We start from the raw sequence: 20,794 nt of genomic DNA, 5'->3' as shown, positions 1-20,794 counted from the left end.
GAAAATGATTTTCTAGGATTTTTTCTTTTTTTGGATCTCTGATTTTAAATTAGTTTTTCGAATTATCAAAATAGAAATGATAGATCCAAAATCGAAACCGGAGAACTAAAAATTTATCAGATTTTAGTTAAAATTATATCCTAGGCTTTTTTTATCTCTGATTTCGAATTCGTTTTTAGAATTTTCAAAAAATACATGATAGATCCACAATCGAGACCAAAACACTAAAAAAATATCCGATTTTACTGAAAATTATTTTCTAGGTTTTTTTCATCTCTGATTTGGAATTTGTTTTTAGAATTTTCAAAATATAAATGATTGATCCAAAATTGAGACCGGAAAACTCAAAATTTATCCGATTTCAGTGAAAATGATTTTCTAGGATTTTTTCTTTTTTTGGATCTCTGATTTTAAATTAGTTTTTCGAATTATCAAAACAGAGATGATAGATCCAAAATCGAAACCAGAAAACTAAAATAATATCAGATTTCAGTTAAAATTATATCCTAGGCTTTTTTTATCTCTGATTTCGAATTCGTTTTTAGAATTTTCAAAAAATACATGATAGATCCACAATCGAGACCAAAACACTAAAAAAATATCCGATTTTACTGAAAATTATTTTCTAGGTTTTTTTCATCTCTGATTTCGAATTTGTTTTTAGAATTTTCAAAATATTAATGATAGATCCAAAATCCAGACCGGAAAACTCAAAATTTATCCGATTTCAGTGAAAATGATTTTCTAGGATTTTTTCTTTTTTTGGATCTCTGATTTTAAATTAGTTTTTCGAATTTTCAAAATAGAAATGATAGATCCAAAATCGAAACCGGAAAACTAAAATAATATCAGATTTCAGTTAAAATTATATCCTAGGCTTTTTTTATCTCTGATTTCGAATTCGTTTTTAGAATTTTAAAAAACGCAATGATAGATCCAAAATCGAGACCAAAAAGTTAAAAAAAAGATCTGATTTCAGTCTACATTATTTTTTTCCATGGTTTTTTTATCTTTTATTTCGAATTCATTTTTAGAAGTTTAAAAAAAGAAATGACCGACTAAAAATTGAGACCAAGAAACTAAAAAGTTATCCGATTTATTTTCTAGGTATCTTTTTTATCTCTGATTTCGGATTCGCTTTTAGAATTTTCAAAAAAGGAATGATAGATCCAAAATCGAGACCAGGGTTTTTTTCTTTGTATCTCTGATTTCGAATTCGTTCTTAGAATTTTCAAAAAGTAAATTATAGATCCACAATCGAGACCAAAACACTAAAAAAATATCCGATTTTGCTGAAAATTATTTTCTAGGTTTTTTTATCTCTGATTTGGAATTCGTTTTTAGAATTTTCGAAATATAAATGATAGATCCAAAATCGAGACCGGATAACTCAAAATTTATACGATTTCAGTGTAAACGATTTTCTAGGTTTCTTTTTTATCTCTGATTTCGAAATTGTTTTTAGAATTAAAATATAATAAATTATAGATCCAAAATCGAGACTAAGAAACTAAAAAATATCCGGTTTTAGTGAAAATGATTTTCTATATTTATTTGTCTCTGATTTCGAATACGTTTTTAGAATTTTCAGAAAAGAAATTATAGATGAAAAATCTAGACCGGGAAACTATAAAAATATTCGATTTTAGTGAACAGATTTATTTATTTATGTTTTTTTTACTTCTAATTTCTAATTCGTTTTTAGAATTTTCAAAAAATAAATTATAGATTCACAATCGAGACCAAAACACTAAAAAAATATCCGATTTAACTGAAAATTATTTTCTAGGTTTTTTTCATCTCTGATTTGGAATTCGTTTTTAGAATTTTCAAAATATAAATGATAGATCCAAAATCGAGACCGGATAACTCAAAATTTATACGATTTCAGTGTAAACGATTTTCTAGGTTTCCTTTTTATCTCTGATTTCGAAATTGTTTTTAGAATTAAAAAATAATAAATTATAGATCCAAAATGGAGACTAAGAAACTAAAAAATATCCGATTTTAGTGAAAATGATTTTCTATATTTTTTGTCTCTGATTTCGAATTCTTTTATAGAATGTTCAAAAAACATATCATATATCCAAAATCGATACCAGAAAACTAAAAAATTACCCGATTTCAATGAAAATGATATTCCACGGGTTTTTCTTTGGATCTCTGATTTCAAATTTGTTTTTAGAATTTAAAAAAATAAATAAATTATAGATCCAAAATCGAGACCAAGAAACTAAAAAATGATCCGATTCCAGTGAAGAAGATATATATCTATGTATATTATTTCTAATTTCGAATTCGTTTTTAAAATTTTCACCAAATTAATGATAGATCCAAAATCGGGACCGGAAAACTATCAAAATATTTGATTTTAGTGAACGGATTTATTTATTTTTGTATTTCTACTTTCTAATTCGTTTTTAGAATTTCCAAAAAATAAATTATAGGTCCAAAATCGAGACCGGAAAACTCAACATTTATTTGATTTCAGTGAAAACGATTTTCTAGGTTTCTTTTTATCTCTGATTTCGAATTCGTTTTTAGATTTAAAAAAAAAATTATAAATCCAAAATCGAGACCAAGAAACTGAAAAATAATGCGATTTCAGTAAAAATTATTTCCTAGGTTTTTTTTGGATATCTGATTTCGAATTCGTTTTTAGTATTTTCAAAAAAGAAATGATGTATCCAAATTTGAGCCTGGAAAACTTAAAAATTATCCGATTTCAGTAAAAATGATTTTCTAGGATTTTTTTCTTTTGGATCTCTGATTTCGAAATCGTTTTTAGTATTTCCAAAAAATACATGATATATCCAAAATCGAGATTAAAAGAATAAAAAAATATCCGACTTGATTGAAAAGTATTTCAGGGTTTTTCTTTATCTCTGATTTCGAATTCTTTTTTAGAATTTCCAAAAAGTACATGATAGATCCAAAATCGAGTCCACAAAACTAAAAAATCTGATTTCGTTGAAAATGTTTTTCCACGGTTTTTTAGCTTTGATTTCGAATTTGTTTTTAGAATTTTTAAAAAAGACATTATAAATCCAAAATCGAGACCAAGAAGCCAACAAATTATCCGATTTCAGTGAACATTATTTCCTTTGGCTTTTTTTTATTTCGAATTAAATTTTAGAATTTTCAAAAAAAGAATGATATATCGAAATAATATCCAGCTTTAAAGAAAATTTTTTTTCAGGGGGTTTTTATCTCTGATCTCGAATTCGTTTTTAGAATTTTCAAACAAGAGTTGACAGATCCAAAATCGAGACCGGAAAAATAAAAAAATATCCGATTTCAGTTTTTCTTTTTTTTTTTGGTTTTCCAAAAGTGAAGACCAAAAAACTCGACAAATATTCGATTTCAGTAAAAATTATTTTCTTCGATCTCGATTTTGAATCTGTTTTCAGAATTTTCAAAAATAAAATTTTTAATCCATCATTAAAAACAAAAAACTAAACAAATGAATGTTCGATTTAAAATCAAGACCACAAAATAACAAAAATTCCGATTTAAGTCAAAACGATTTTATAGGGGTTTTTTTCGATCTCTGATTTCAAATCCGTTTTCAGAATTTTCTAAAGAAGTTATGAATCCAAAATCGTGACCAAAAATTAAAAAAATCTCTGATTTTAGTTGAAATGAGTATCTAAGGGTTTTTTAGGTATATTATTTCTAATCCGTTTTCCGAATTTCAAAAAAAAAAAATGACTGATGCAAAATCGTAACCAACAAACTAAAAAAGATATCCGATTTTAGTAAAAATTATTTTCCAGAGTTTTTTTAGGTACCTGATTTCTAATCCGTCTTCAGAATTATTTAAACAAAATGACTGATCAGAAAATCAGAAAATTTTTAAAAATTCGATTGTAATGAAAATGATTTTATTGCGGTTGTTTTGGTCTCTAATTTTAAATCCGTATTGATAATTATTTTTAATACAAAATTGCGGATCCAAAATTAAGAACAAAGAACTAAGAAATTTCGAATTTTACTGAAAAATATTTTCTAGAGGTTTTCTGAATCTTTGATTTTAAATTTCTGTTCCAGAAGTTAAAAAAAGATAATGGCGGATATAAAATGAAGACCGAAAATTTTTTTTAAAATGTCCAATTTTTGTGAGAACGATTTTTAATGGGTTTTCTCGAACCTCTAATTTAAAATCCTTTTTCAGATATTTTAAAAACAAAATACCTGGTTTCAGTAACTACATTTTGGGGTTTCTTTGGGTTTTTGATTGTGAATCCGTGTTCAGAATTTTTAAGAACAAAATGGTGGTTCTAAAATCGAGAATAAAATACTAAAAAAATATCTGATTTTGTTTGAAAATTCATCTTCTTGGATGTAAATTTAACTATGTTTGTTGAATTTTTTTTATTCTTTTATCAACTAAAAATTGAACTATGAGTTCAATTTTTTGTTACAAAGTTCATGTATTTAATTGTAAATTTGTCTTTTTCGATGAAAATTAATCTTCTTGTTTAAAATTCAAAGTTTCTGGTTAGAAGTGGAACTATTTAGTTGAAAATTAATCCAAATATTTTAAAATTTAACAAATTTGTTTAAAACTACCCTTTTTGGTTGCAAAGTTAAATTTTTGGTTGAAAATTCGTCTCCTTTGGTAGCATTCAAATGTTTTTCGTTTAAAGTAAAAATATTTTTTTGGAAGAAACATGAACGTTTTATAGTTTTTGATAGAATTTATCTCCTTTGAGTGAAAATTAATCCTCTTTATATAAAATTCAACAATTTTGTTTGAAAAATTATTTTTTTTGTAAAGATTCATAATTTTATTTAAAAATTCATCTCTTTGGTTGACAATTAAACTTTTTTCTTGAGAAATGGTTGTTTTTTGGTCAAGAATTTATTTTGTATCTAAAAATGTAACTATATTATTTCAAAATTCATAAATTTGGTTGAAAATTCATCTCTTTGGATAAAAATTTAACTAGTTTGTTTTAGAATAATTTTTTTATTAGAAAATTATTTTAATTGACTCGAGTATACTGCCTTCGCTTCATGGGCGTGGTTTGGAGCAGCAAAGTAGGTTGTTGTTGGTGTTGGGGTACTTTACTGTCCGGGAGAAATTCGAGCGCATGCGCGTTCGTAACTGTGACCCACGCGCACTGTTCTGCGCGGTACCGAGGCAGCTTAAAAAGACTACTTTGCTGCCTTGGTGTATATTATACTATTATCAACTGAAAATCGAACTATTCCATTTTTTATTTTAAAAATTCTCTTTTTTAGTTTAAAACTTCATGTATTTTATTGGAAATTCAGCTGAACCATATTTTTAGAGTTGTTTCCCTTTCGACAAATTCAACATTCTTTTTGTTTGTTTTTTTTTTAATTTTTTTTTTTCGTTTTCTTATTTGCCATATGGTTTGGAGTATGTCTGCATACATATTTCATTATATTTTCAATTTTAATTTTTTTTAATTTTGGTAAGCTTTTCCGGGTTCTATCCCACTGCGCGCCGTGAATGAGACTTCCCTTTTGCGAATAACGACCAAGTTTCACGTAATTGTGCCGCTTCTCAATGCATTATTAATTATCGATTCTTTAGTAATCGTTAAACAATATGAACCACAGAGGCAGCTTCATGTTGACTGAATCAATGGAAAAAGTATGAAACGATGAATGGGAAAACTCGCTGAGTTGAGAAAATAAGGACCCTTTTCAGGAAAAGGTTTTCAAAAAAGAGACAATGAATTTTCGCAGTTATCGGAAACGAGCTAAAATGGTGAAAACACTCGTAAAAGTCCTCAAAATTATGTTCTGAATTTTTTTGCAAAGTTGTTCCAGGGAGAATTTATATAAATAATTTTCAACTTGTTTTTAGACATGCTCGAATTATTTTACTCAATTAATTTATAATATTTTAGAGCGAAAGAGGAATTCAATCAAATATAAATAATTCTATCCAACGTCAAAGAGATTATAATTTTTTAAAGTCGTTACGTGATTTTTTGGTTAAAAGTTCATTCTTTTTTGTTGAATTGAACAAATATGATATATTTTTTATTCGACATTCGTATGGGTTGGTTTAAAATGCTACTATATGGTTAAAAATTTTATTATTAAAACAAAATTAATCTTTTTTTATTAAAAATTCAACTACATGTTTGAAAGTTTAACTGTTTTCTTAACAATTTTTTATTTTTTATCCTGAAACTAAGTTTTCAGCCAATAATTTAAATATTGAATATTTGGCATAAAATTGATGTTTTTTAGTTTAAAATTTAGCTATTTGTTTAAAATTGATCCTTTTCAGTCAAAAATTCATGCATTTTTTTTTGGAAAATTCGTCTTTTTGATAGAAACTTCATCTTTTTGATTCCAAATTCATAGTGTTTTTTTTGTTGAATTCAACTTTTTTCAATTAAAATTTGTTTTAATAATTTAAAATATCAACTATTAGAAGTATTGTTGAAAATTCCGCTTTTTGGAAAATTTAACTCTTTTTTGAAAATTAAATTTTTTTAGAGTTATTTTTTTGAACTGAAAATGGAATGATCTCATTTTCGATTGAAAATTGATATTTTTTATTACAAATTGATATTTTCTAAATGAAAATGTAACTGTTTGGTTGAAAGTCACATATTTTGTTAAAAATTAAAAATTCATATCAATTGATTAAACATTTTTTTAATTCATCCTTTCGGCTGATTGGGTACTCGTCTTTTTGGTTGGGAAAAAAACTATTTCGTTAGAAATTCTTCTTTTTGTTTGAATACTATTTGATCACATTTTTTTTTTAGAAAATTAATTTTTTTTTAATAAAAATTTAACTACTCCGATTTTGTTAAAAACGTATGCGTTTTAGTTGAAAATTTTAATATTTTGATTGAAGATTCATATTATTTATTGTAAATTAACTTTCTTGTTAAAAATTCATCTTTTCCGATATAGAAGTCAATTATCTTTTTAAATTTTCCACTTTTTAGATTGAAAACTTAACCTTTTTTTAATCATTGTTTTTGAAGGTAAAAAAATAATCTTTTTGGTTCAAAATTCATTTTTTTTTATTGGAGGATTTAACTATCTTGTTAAAAATGGGTCTTTTTTGTATGAATTCTGTTTGTTGAAAAAAAAATTGTTATTAAATTATCATAACATAACATTTAAATATTTGATTTTTTGTTAGAAGCTTTTCCTTTTTAGTTGAAAATTAACTGTCTTGTTGATGATCAATTTTTTTGGTTATAAAAGTCAAATTTTTTAAAAATATTTTACTTTTCAGATCAATAATTTAAATCTTTTTTTTTTAATTTGTCTTCTTTGGTATAGAACATTTATGTTTTTGTTTGAGAAATAAAATTTTTTTAAATTGTTTTTGTGAGAATTTAACTATATGTTAAATGAATGAGAATTTAACTATATGTTTTTTGAGTAAAAACTTATTCTTTTGCATTTAAAAGTCAATTGTTTTTTTTTTGTTAAGTATTTAACTACATATTTGTTTAAAAAAGGGTCTTTTTTAAATCATATTGATTTAAAACTAGTTTTTTTTAAATTAATTTTTCAAACTGAGAATTTAAATATTTGAAAAAAAATAAAAAATTAACTAAATTAATTAATTGTTTTAATTAATTAATTAAATTTGGGTGAAAAACTTATCCTTTTCAGATAGAAAATTCATTTTTTTTAAATTCGTCTTTCTTGGGAGAAAATTAATCTTATTGGGTGAAAACTCATCTTTTTGATGAAGAATTTAATTGTTTCATTACAAAATCTTCAATTTTGTTCGAATTCTGTTGTTTTAAAACATATTTTTTTCTGTGCAAAATAAAATTTTTTTAACTGGAAATTTAAGTAGTCAAATTTTTGTCTGAAAATGTATCATTTCTAGTTCAAAGGTCAACTGTTTTTTAAAACATTCCTTTTTTTATTGAAAACCTACTCTATTTTTAAATTTGTCTTTTTTGTTAGATAATTAATTTTCTTGGTTGAAAATTCAATTATTTCTTTGAAAATTTAACTGTTTTGTAATTTCATCTTTTTTGGTCGAGAATTCTACTGTTTTACTATTTGTTTGTTAAAAAGTAATTTTTCAACCTGAAAATTTGACTATTTGATTTTTGAGTGAAAACCTATTCTTTTTTATTGAAAACTGAATCCTTTTGTTGAAAAATAGTTTTTTGATTGAGGATTGAACTACATATTTTGTCAAAAAAAAATAAAAAATTAAATATTTATGTTTAAATTCTATCTCTTAAAAATTATTTTTTAAAATTAATTTTTCAAACTGAAAATTTGAATATTTATTTTTTTGGTAAAAAACTAATCCTTTTTTTTGGTTAAGTATTATGGAAAAGGACTTTTTTTAAATATTTTTGAGGACTGTTTTGTTAAAAATTTGTCTTTTAGGTTTAAGTTCTTTTTATTAAAAATTAATTTTTCAAACTGAGAAAATGGACTATTCGATTATCTGGTGAAAGCTTATCTTTTTTAGTTGAAAATTCAATTATTTAGTTGAAAAATCTTATTATTGTTTAAAAATTAATTTTCTTTTTGAAAATTCGTGTTTTCGGGTATAAAATTTAACTGCTTTTAAAGCACTCCTTTTTTAGATTGAATTTTTTTTTTTAATTTGTCATTTTCGGAGAAAATTAATCTTCTTAGTTAAAAACTTATATTTTTTTGTTTACAATTCTACTGTTTTATTGAAAATTCGTCCCTTTTCACTGAAAACTAATCTTTGTTGGTAGGAAAGTCCTCTTTCTTGATTAACTATAACATTTTTTGTTCAAAATTCTCTTTTTTTAGAAAATAATATTTTTGTTTGAAAAATTAACTTTTTTGTTGAAAATTAATTTTTTAACTAAAATAAAAATACTAATCTAATCATGGAGATAATAAGTCTTATTAACTATATAAGAATCTTTTATTGTGATTATGAAACTTCAATTGAATTAGTTGATTTGTTTAAAATATTACTTAACAGTAACTTAACCCCCCCCCCCCTTCCCAAAAAAAAGAAAGCTGTTGAGTAATTTATGGATGACCCTTTACCAACACCCGACGATTTTTTTAATATCTTAGATAAGGACCTAAGTGATTTTTCAGAGATTAATCTTTTATATATAAAAAAAACACTCTTCTAAACTATTCCATCCATCATCGGAGAAATTTTAAGTTCTCGGATTAGAGGTACACTATTTGATGCTATTATCTACGAATTAACATTAAATTACAAATACCGGAAATTTTTCTCGACTATATCGTGTATCAGAGCCAGAGTGATTAAAAAAAAAAAATACTTTTCGTGTTTTTTTTTAAGACACGCTTGCAAACAATTCCATCTATCATCGAAGAGATTTGAAGGTTTTAAAGACGAAATGCATTTGATGCTATTTATCCTTGACTTAAAATAATTAATCTTTAACGGGAATAGTTGGATTTTCAGTTTAAAAATAAACTCTTCACCAAAAAACAGCGATTTTTCAATCAAATTATTTGATTTTCAACAAATAAGATTTCAAGAAAAGAAGAATTTTTAACCAAAAAGACAAGTTGACAATTAAAAATGAACAAGATAACTTTGAGAGGGAAAAAATATAATTTTCAATGAAGAAGATTTTTTTTCCTCAAATAAGACGAATTTTTAATCAAATATATACATTTTTTACGAAATATATGAATTTTCAATAATAGAATTAAATTTTGAACGAAATAGTTTAATTTTTAGTGAAAACAATCAATTTTCAAAAATAAAAGTAGAATTTTCAACCAAAAAGATAAATTTATAGTAAAAAATGGAATAGTTAAACTTGGATCGAAAAAATAGCTTTAAGATAAAAAGGAATGTTTTCACCAAAATAGTTCAATTTTCAAAGAAAAAGATAAATTTCGAAATAATGAGATAATTTTCTTCCATAAAAAAGAAGAATTTTCAACAAAATAGATGAATTTTTAATCATGTTGTTAAATTTTCAATCAAATAATTAAGTTTTCAACCAAAAAGAGGAAGTTTTAAACAAGAATCTTAATTTTTTACCAAAAATAAAGAAATTAAAATAAAATAAATGATTTTCCAACGAAGAAAGACAAATATTTGACCAAGCTTAAATAGTTAAAGTTTTAGTTTAAAAAAATGTGTACCCCCCAAAAAGAAGAATTCTGAACAAAATAATTGAATTTTTCTCCAAACTATAGTTCAATTTATAACCAAAAAGATTAATTTTGAAACATGAAGATTAAGTTTCTACCAAAGAATACATTTTTATCGAAATAAATTAATTTTCAACCAAATGGCTTAATTTTGAGGCAACAAGTTCAATTTTCTACCAAAAAAGATGAATTTTTCACTAAATAGTTCAATGTTAAACCTGACAGATGTACTTACACGAAAATTATGAATCTTCAATTTCAATAGTTAAATGTTCAGTTAAAAAATATTTCTCCTTCAAAAAACCGCATATTTTTAAACAAAATAGTTCAATTTTCCACTAAAGAGATGAATTTCCTACTGAACTGTAAAATTCCGAACCGGAAAAATAACTTTTTAATCAGATTGTTAGATTTTCTACAAAGTAGAAAAAATTTTAAACCAAAATAGTTGAATCGCCAGTCAAAAAGACGAATTTTCAACAAACTTATTGACTTTTTAACAATACTGAATACTTCTTAACAAAATAATTTAATTTTGAACATGAGAATAATTTTTAACCTAATAGATGTATTTTCAACTGAAATTATGATTCTTTAATTTTGATAGTCAAATTTTCAGTTGAAAAAAAATTTTCCATTAAAAAACAGCGATTCTTCAACAAAATAGTTAAATTTTCAACCAAACAGACCAAAATACAATAGTTAAATTTAAAATTTAACTAAATCAATTTTAATTTTTTCAAATTTTTAAAAATTTAACTTTAAATTTTTTACAATTAATTTCTTCTAATGCAAGAAAAAGAAATTCATTTTCAAAAAAAGAATAATTTCAATAATAAAGATGAATTCATATCGGAAAAAGATAAATATGCAATTAAAAATGTAATAGTCAAACTTTTATTTAAAAAAAACAAACTAATTTTCAACAAAATAGGTAATTTTTCAGCAAAGTAGTTCAAATTCGATCCGAAAAATGAATTTTCAAACAAGATTAAAAAAAAAACAGTTTCAACAAGATACATTAATTGTAAACCAAGTTGTGTAATTTTCAAGAAATTTTGTAAAATGACATAATTTTAGTAGAAATTTGAGTAAGTTTTAAGAAATTTCTGAAGTTTTGAAGCGGTTAAAAAATAATTAAAACTTGTAAAATTTTTTTTTAATTGCGTAAGGTTTCACGGAAGTAACAAAATGGTTGAAGGTTCCTAGGAAAGAATAAAATGATTTAAAAAATTGTCAAAAAAGAATTTGAAAGGCTTTAAGGCAATTTTTTAATTTTGCGGATTTTAAACAAAATTTACGAAAAATGTGAATAATTTTGTAAGATTAGAAGTTTTCAAAGGTTTACACAAATTTGTTAAATAATTTTTTTAAGATTCATTTGATAATTTTTTATGTTTTTTTTTGTTTTAAAAAGTGAACTTTAAGGTAACATTTAAAAAGGTTTCCAAACATTTCAAAAATTTTAAAATCGAGTAAATTTAAGAAATATTGAGAAGAATTGAAGAGGTTCAAAAAGAATGTTAAACTTTATACGATTTTTAAAGAAATTTTTAAAAACTTCTAAAGCAGTAAAATAATTTCGAAAGGTTTCAAGATAATAAACAAAGTTTCTGGAAATTCCTGGGAAAATTGAGAAAATAATGTCATTTTTTAAAAATTTTTTATGATTTTTCAAATCTTAAGATAACTTTGAGTCAGTTAAAAATATTGTTAGGAACTCAAGAGGTTTTAAATAGATTAGAAGTGTTTTTAAAAACTTGGAAGCATTTCCGAAAATTTATAACATATTTCTTGATTTCTTCCAAACTTCCAAATCTCCTGAATATCTTTTAAATGCTGGAATTATTTCTAATTATTTGTAAATTTCCATAAAATAAAAAAATTCTTTAAAATCATCTACATTCTTTTCTGACACATCTGAAATATTCAAAAATCTTGTTTATATATTTTCAAGAATTTTATAAAAATTATATTTATATAAATTTAAAAACAAACTGATAATCCACAACTTATTTTCTTATTATCAATATTTATAATTTAATTTTAGTTCGAATTTAAGTGTTCAAACACTTGTAGCAAGTTAATAGTTATTTAAAATTTGTATATTGTATTATTAATTAAGTACTTTTAATATTTGTGTGACTAAAAAAATATTTAAAACGCATTCAGTTCTACGCCACAATAGGGTGGCTTGGGTACAAAGCTCTGAAATAATGTAACGTAATATCTGAACGCTCTCTAACGTAATTTATGCACGGCCTCAAATATGAGATGTTCTTGTTCAATTTGTACTAATTGAAATTAGTTCTCGCGTTAATTACGTGATTAAGTCATCCGAGGCTAAAATAACCGCAAACATCGAGCTTGTGTTATTATCCACTTTCATACTCCTATATCTCTATAAAAGCCGGTTACAAATAGTCCAATTTCATTTGACCAAAATCTGTATGATTCCCACCCATAGAGGTTAGTGAAGAGCTCGAATCATCATCATGAATCCTATTTCTTCGACATCGAAGATTTCGCAAATACATATTGAACTATTGCCTATTCCAATCACGACAAAACACAAACAGTTGGTTATTTCAAGGCTGGAGGACCCCCCACATTTACCGCTAGTCGTCAGGTTATTTTTGACAAGCGACGTTCATTGGCTGCTCCGGTCTTGTATCGATGCGCGCGCTTCACGAATGTGTACGTCCTCGCGTTTGCGCATTGAGTATTATAGCATGACGTCACGCTCATGATAGGATAGGTGAAGATATTGGTTGAATATTTTTCATGTTCACGAAATATTCAATCAACTATTCGAAATTTGAAGTTAAAGTACACGATTCTGATTTAACTGATCTGATAAACTAACTTGAAATTTTGGATATTTTTATTTTATTACTTGGCACTGAAAGGTCGTCAATGAACAAAAGAATGGAACATGACTGAGACAAATATTACGATTCGTAAATTTATGACTTCACTTTTACGTTTAGAATATTTTTTTCTAAAAGTCTGATTTATTGCTATGACGTCATGCTAAAATACTCAATTAAAACCAACGAAAGCTTCCCGCTCTTTGGGGGTTTTTTTTAATTGGCGAGTCACTGACTGTACCACTTGGAATATCCAAGCATGGTTGAGATTTAAAAAATATTTTTAATTTGAAAGAAGACAATACGATCGTCGTAGCTTATCAGTATAAATGTTCTCATCGATAATGTAAACAGATGCGATAATCGTCGCGTCTCGAAGGCACTCGCTGCGGATCTACGAGGAACTGTGCACTTTTCAATTGAAAAATTTTATTTTTAACAAAAAAAAGATAGAATTTTCAACAAAAACAAGAAATGATATAGTTACATTGTCAGTAAAAATAATTATTTTTCATTAAAAAAAAAAAGATTTACAACATAATAGTTAAATTTTCAACAAAAAAGATGAATTTTCAAGTAAAATAAAGACCTTACAATCTTGAAAATTGAAACGATTTTTTAAAAAAATTGTTGAATTTTCTACAATTTAGTGGAATCCTCAACACTGTCATTTATTTTCTACCCCAAGGTGGTTCAAAAATTTGATTTTCGATTTTTGGTGATCGATCCCTTCCAATTCGTTCCCTTCCTAAATCAAAATTCTTTAAATCTTCTCAAGATTCAAATTATTCTTAAATCTTTTCAAAACTTCTGAATATTTTATTAAATAATTGAGTTTTTCTGAAATTTCTTAAAATCCTAAACAATTTTTAAAACATTTTCTTAAAATCTTCTAGATTCTTTATGGGCATTTGTGGAAATGTTCAATAGTTGCCTTCATAATTGAAGAATCATTTTTTATTAAAAGTTTTCGTTTTTGAACAAATTGTCCAGAATTAAACCTCCTCATTTAAAAATTGCGATTTATAAAAATCTAGTGGTTACAACTTTTGATGACAGGGATAAAAGTTGCATTAAATTTTGAAAAATAATACTTTATTTAAAAAAAGAATTTCGTTCAAACAAAATGTTTCTTTAATTTTAATAAAAAAGGTATAACCAAGAAATTATTTTAAATTAAAGAAATTTTTCTTTCTCCGTATAGCAATGAACAAACTTTGATTCAAAGAAATTTTGATTGAAACGAAGAAAATTTTTTTTCTGGGTGATCTACCTTCAAGCGATTCTCGTTACAGAAGTTTTAAATATAAATTCTTTTATTGTTAGAGAATTTATTTTATACTAGGGAAAAATCTAAACTACTTTGTTAAAAATTTTTTGTTTGTTCAAAATTCATCACTTTTGTTGAGAATTTAGCGATTTATTGAAACAAAATTTTATTTCTTTTAATAAATTTTTTTTTCACGTAAAATGTCACTGTTCCATTTTGTAATAAAATTCATCTTCAGAAAAATGTTCATATTTTTTAGATAAGAATGCAACTGTTAACAAATTATTATTCTGTTGAAGATTCTTCATTTTAATTGAAAATTTATCTCATTTTTTTAAAATCCCATTTTTTGTTTAAAATTAATTTTTTAACTGAATTCTTAACTTTTCCATTTTTGGTTCAAAATTGATTGCAAACAAAATTCGTCTTTTTTGATAGAAAACTAATCTTTCTGGTTTGAAATTTTATCTTTTTTGATTAAAAATGTAACTTTCACCAGAAAATCTGTATTTGTCAAAAAGTTAACGGTTTTTTTAAACATTCTCCTGTGCAGAAAAAAATTCATCCTTTTGAATTAAAAATTCACGTTTACGTTGAAAAAAATGTTTGAAAATGCAGAATTCGTCTAGTTTTTTAAACACTGATTTTTTTATTTGAAATTTTTTCCCTGTTATTATAAATTAAACTATTTGTTCTTTTTTTTGGTCCAAAGTTAATTTTTTAAACTAAATATTTGACTTTGCCATTTTTGGTTAAAAATTTATATTTTTAAATTGGAAATTCAACTGTTTCATCAAAAATTCATGTATTTTGTCAAAAACTTGCTCTTTTTGGTACAAATAAATTCTCTTAGTTAAAATACTTTGTTAAAAACTCATTTTTTTGGTTTATTATGAACTTTTTAAACTTCAAACTGAACCATTCTATTTCTAATTGAAAATGTTTTTTTTTTAGTTAAAAATTTAAATATTTGGTTGAAAATGTAACCGTTTTGTTGAAAAAACGTGTTTTTGGCGCAATATTAAACTATTTTGTTGCAATTTTTTTTTCTTAAATCAATTTTTTAAACTGAAAATTTAACTTTTCCATTTTTGGTTGAAAATGTATATTTTTTAATTGGAAATTCAACTGTTTCATCAGAAACTCATGTATTTTGTCGAAAACTAATATTTTTTGGTAGAAATTTGTCTTTTTGTTTGAAAGTTGAAATCCTTTGTTAAAAATTAATTTTTTGATTTGAAAAATAATGTTTTAACTGAAAATTTCAGTAGTCTATTTTTATCTAAAAATTTATCTTTTAAGTTGAAAATTTTAATATTTGTTTGGAAATTAATCCTCTTAGTGGTTGAAATTTAATATTTTTGTTTGAAAATTCCTCTTTGTATTCAGAAAATTTAAGGATATAACTGATTAATAATTCAACTACTTTATCGAAAATTTCTTCAATTTTTCACAAAGTAGTTGAATTTTTAATCAGTTACATTCTTGAATTTTTAATAAAAAAAGATGAATTTTGAAGGAATACTCAATTGTTTAAAAAAATCATATTTTGTCATTAAAAATTCAATTTTTTTGTTGGCAATAATTTTTTTTCTAAATTCTTTTTAGGTGAAAATTCAACTGTTCCATTTAAGGTGGATAATTTATTTCGATTCAAAATTGAAGTGATGATTAAAAATTCTACTTTCTTGGTAGAATATCAATCTTCTTAGTTAACAGTTAAAATTCTTTTTTTAATTTATTCTTTTTTTTTTGAAAATTTAACTATTACTTTTTTATTTGAAAATTGTCTATTTTAGCTAAAAATTCGTATTTTGTGGGTGAATTAAACTGTTTTTTTTTTAATTTTTAATTTTTATGGTTGAAATATCAACTATCACAATATTCATTTTTAATTAAATTTTGTACATTTTTATTGAGAATTCCCCTTTTTTAATAAAAAAGTCAACTGTTTTTTATACATTCAATTATTTGTTCTTTTTATGCAAATTAATTTTTGAACTAGAAATTTAACTATGCAAGTTTTGGCTGAAATTTAACAAATTTTAAATTCAACTGTTTTCTAAAACATCCATATAATTTGTTGAAAATTTATCTTTTTTGCTAGAAAATCAATCTTCATGGTTAAATGTTAAAATCCGCACACTATTTTGATTTCAAATTAAAATATTTTGCACTGAAAATACCAACTATTCCATTTTTGCTGAAAGTTGATCCACTATCTTCTAGAAAATTCAACTTTTTTTAAAACATTTAGTTATTTTATTTAAAATGCAAATTTTTCGGTTGAAATTTAATCTTTTTTATTTAAAAATTCGACAATTTGGTTTAGAATTTATCTCTGACGGTTAAAAATTCTAATAAATTTTTGGGAATTTAATTATTGTTTTAAAAAATCTTTATTAAAAAAATTTTTTTTAAGAAGATGCCACAGTTTTATGAACTCATAAGAATCGCTGATGATGCAGCAGCAGAAACTTTTAATAAAGTGATTACAAATCTCGTTAGGGCTCTTACTTCTTTTCCTTTTTTATTCATCTTCAGATATCATTATCAGAATTCAGAAACTTATTCATAAGAATAGTTTTCCAACTCCCGGTGAGAGAATGCGAGGAGATAGAGATTACAATAAAATGGAATTGAATCTTGAAGGGTATTGAAAATTTGATAAAATTCTGTAATCAAATGATCAAGCTCTCTAATTAAACCTCACAGATTTACGTGTTCAATAAAAAATATTTCACCATTTATAATACTTTTAACGATCCAATTAGTCCCTTTTCCGATAGTTTGGAAAATTAAATTTTTTTTCACAAATAGGTATACGTCGTGGAGAATTGAACGGTCTCTGTTGCAGAAAATTTAATTCGAAAGGATGAAAAAATTATTCGGTTTCAACGATTTGTAAACAAAGAAACGAATTTTGCACAAACGTAAACAGTCAGGGCTGTCTGAACCTTTCCCAATTGGAATACATAATATTACGCAATATACTCGACTGAGAACTCGCGCCCTGCGCCTTCCGACTGAGATGTTGGTGTCTTTCATGCATGAGTGTCAACCATCTCTCGCCCCGCGAGATCAGAAACTGCAGGGGCCAGCAGTTTTAATAAGGCCAAAGACCGGACGGACAGAAATCGAGAGTTTGGTGTAGTAAAATTTTCAACCGAACAGATGAATGAAAAAAATATTGACAAAATAATTCAACCAATTAGTTGAGTTTTTAATAAGATCAGATTAATTTCTTACAAATTTGTTAAATTTTCAAACAGAAAAATTGATTTTTCCACAGAGAAAATTAACGATTGACCAAAAAAGAGAAATTTTCAACACAATACATCAACTTTCAACAAAGTTGTTAAATTGGAAAAAAATAGCTAAACAAACAGTTGAACTTTCAACCCCAAGAGTTCAATTTTCAACATAAAAAGTTAAATTTCAACCAAGGAATACGACTTTTCTATCATAAGCGGAATTTTCTACAAGTTGAATTAAGTGAAAGAAAAACGAGTTTTTAACAAACATTACTTTTTAATAAAAAAGACTGGAATTCAATTAAAATATTTAAATTTTCGACCAAAAAGATAAGTTTTTCCACCAAGAAAATCGTCTTTTTGGTTGAATTCATCTGTTTTTGAATTAAAATTAATTTTTTTAAGTGAATATTTAGCTTTCCCATTTTTTGTTAAAAACTTATATTTTTTAATTGAAAATTCAACTGTTTTATCAAAAATTCATGTATTTTGTCGAAAACTTGCTCTTTTTGGTAAAAATCAATCCTCTTAGTTAAAGTATTTTGTTAAAAATTATTTTTTTTGTTTATTATGAAATTTTTAAACTTAAAACTGAACCATTTTTTTTTTATTTGGAAATATATTTTTTTAGTTAAAAATATAAATATTTGGTTGAAAATGTAACCCTTTTGTTGAAAGAACGTCTTTTTGGCGAAATATTAAACTATTATGTTGCAAATTCCTTTTTTTCAATTAATTTTTTTAACTAAAAATTGAACCTTTCCATTTTTGGTTGAAAATTTATATTTTTTAATTGAAAATTCAACTCTTTCTTTTACATTCATTTATTTGATTGAAAAATATTATGTTTTAAAACATAATATTTATTTGTTTGAAAAAGACGATTTTTCAACTAAAAGAGATCAATTTTCAACCAAATAGTTGAATTTTAAAATAAAAAGAATAAATCTTTAATCAGAAATTAAATATATAAGATTTTTAGGCAAAAAGTAATGTTTAATAAAAAAGACAGGAGTTTCATTAAAATATTTAAATTTTCAACTTAAAAGATGAATTCTCCACAAAAAAAGTTAAATTTTTAACCGAGAGATGGATTTTTCCACGAAGAAGGTTAATCTTCTACTGAAAAAGACGATTTTTTAAATAAAAAAGAATAATTATTTACCAAATAATTGAAATTTCAACTAAAAAGAATCAATCTTCCACCAAAAATTAAATAAATAAAATTTTTCGTTTAACAAAAATTTTAATTTTAAAAAGCTGGTATGAAATTGAAGCATTTAAATTTGCAACGAAAAAGATGATTTTTCAACAAAAAAGTTGAATTTTCAACCAGAAAGATAAGTTTTTCACCAAAAAGATTAATCTTCTACTGAAAGAGGGGATTTTTCAAAAAAAAGATAAATTTTCAAACAAATAGTTGAATGTTCAACTGAAAGGATTAAATCTTCCACCAAGAATAAAATAAATAAAATTGTTTAGTTGGACATTTATGTTTATTAAAAAAGACTGGAATTTTATTAAAATAGTTAAATTTTTATACAAAAAGATATATTTTTTACCATGAAGATTAATCTTCTATCTAAAAGACGATTTTTCTACTAAAAAAAGATCATTTTCAAACCCAATAGTTGAATTTTCAAATAAAAAGAATGCATTTTCCACCAAAAATTAAATATACGAAATTTTTATTTGGAAAATTAATTTTTATTAAAAAAGACTGAAATTTCATTAAATTAACAAAAGGTATGAAATTGCAAGAAAAAGTTACATAAATTTTTAACGAAGTGGTTGAATTTTTAAAAAAGAAAAAAAATTTAATCAAATAGTTGAATTTTCATCTGAAAAGCTTAAGCTTTCCACGAAAAATTGAATACTTACATTTTCAGATCAAAAATTAAGTTTCAACCTAAAAAACGAATTTTAAGCTAGAGTTAAATTTTGAACCAAAGAGATGAATTTTTCCTCTAAAATTGTGAATTTTCATACGAAATAGTTACTTTTTTAATTAACAAGAATAAACCTTCCACCAAAAATTAAATATTTAAGTTTTTAGTTAAAAATTTAATTCTTAATAACAAAAAAAGACTAAAATTTTATCAAAATAGTTCAATATTTAATGAAAGAAGTAAATTTTTTAACTTCTTTAGAAGCTCTTTTTTTGTGTAAACTCTACTATTTTTTGTCGAAAAGTAATTTTTTGGGCTAAAAATGTAACTATTTTCTTTATTGGACTATTTCGCTTTTGGTGAAAATTTGTCATTCTTACTTAAAAATTCATATATTTTGTTGAAATTTCGTTTTTTTTTTGTTAGAAAATTAAAATGAATCTTTTTCGTTGAAAACTTAACTTCTTTGTTAAAAATTCATCTATTTGTTTGAAAATTTATGCATTTTGTTTGAAATTCGTCTTTGTTGTTAGAAAAATTTTCTTCTTGCTTTAAAATCTATCTTTTTGGTTGAAAGTTGAACTATTTTGGTAAAAAATCGAATTTTTTTTTGTTGGAAAATCCTATTTTTCATTTTCGATTGCATCTTTTGTACTTGAAAATTCATGTATTTTTTTTAATTCACCATATCTTGTCGAAAATTAATCTTCTTTGTTGAAAGTTTCACCACTTTGCTGTACTTTTTTGTTAAAAATTCATTTTTAGGTTGAAATTGCATAATGTTAGTAAAAAATTCAACTCTTTCGTTGAAAATTTAAATATTTTGTTGAAAATTAGTTTTTTTTAATAAAAAATTAATTCTTGAATTGAAAATGTGTTTTAAATTGAAATTTAATAAAAAAATTAATTTTTTCTTGAAAATTGATTTTTTTTTAAATCTATCTTGAAGGGTATTGAAAAAATCAACTTTTATAAACAAATGTCCAAGTCTAAAATATTTCGACCATTCATAATACTTTGAAAGATCCAACTAGTCCCTTTTCAGACAGTTTCGTAAAGTGAAACTTTTTTCCACAGATAGGCATATCTCGTGGAAAATTGATCTGCCCCTGTTTGCCGGAAATTCAATTCGAGAGGATGAAAAAATTATTCGGTTTCAATGCAGTTCTTTTTTTGTGTTCACCATTGTCCTGCTACCTCTTTTTTCTCTTCACGAAAAGCGAGTCAACCGTGCGGAATAAAATGCGAAAAGTGTTTCCTCCTAGGAGACTTTATGATAGTGAAATAAAATTTTTTACTTTAAAAATAGGGTCGGTACAAGTTTTGTAATTCCTCACCTCCTCATTTTGAATTATTTAGTAAAAAAAATTTTTTCTAATTTTTTGGGAATTGAAAAAA

Source organism: Belonocnema kinseyi, chromosome 9 (genome assembly GCF_010883055.1).
Source record: "Belonocnema kinseyi isolate 2016_QV_RU_SX_M_011 chromosome 9, B_treatae_v1, whole genome shotgun sequence".
Taxonomy (NCBI): Eukaryota; Metazoa; Arthropoda; class Insecta; order Hymenoptera; family Cynipidae; genus Belonocnema; species Belonocnema kinseyi.
The sequence above is the reverse complement of the archived record's forward strand: the minus strand, read 5'-3'. Positions refer to the sequence as shown.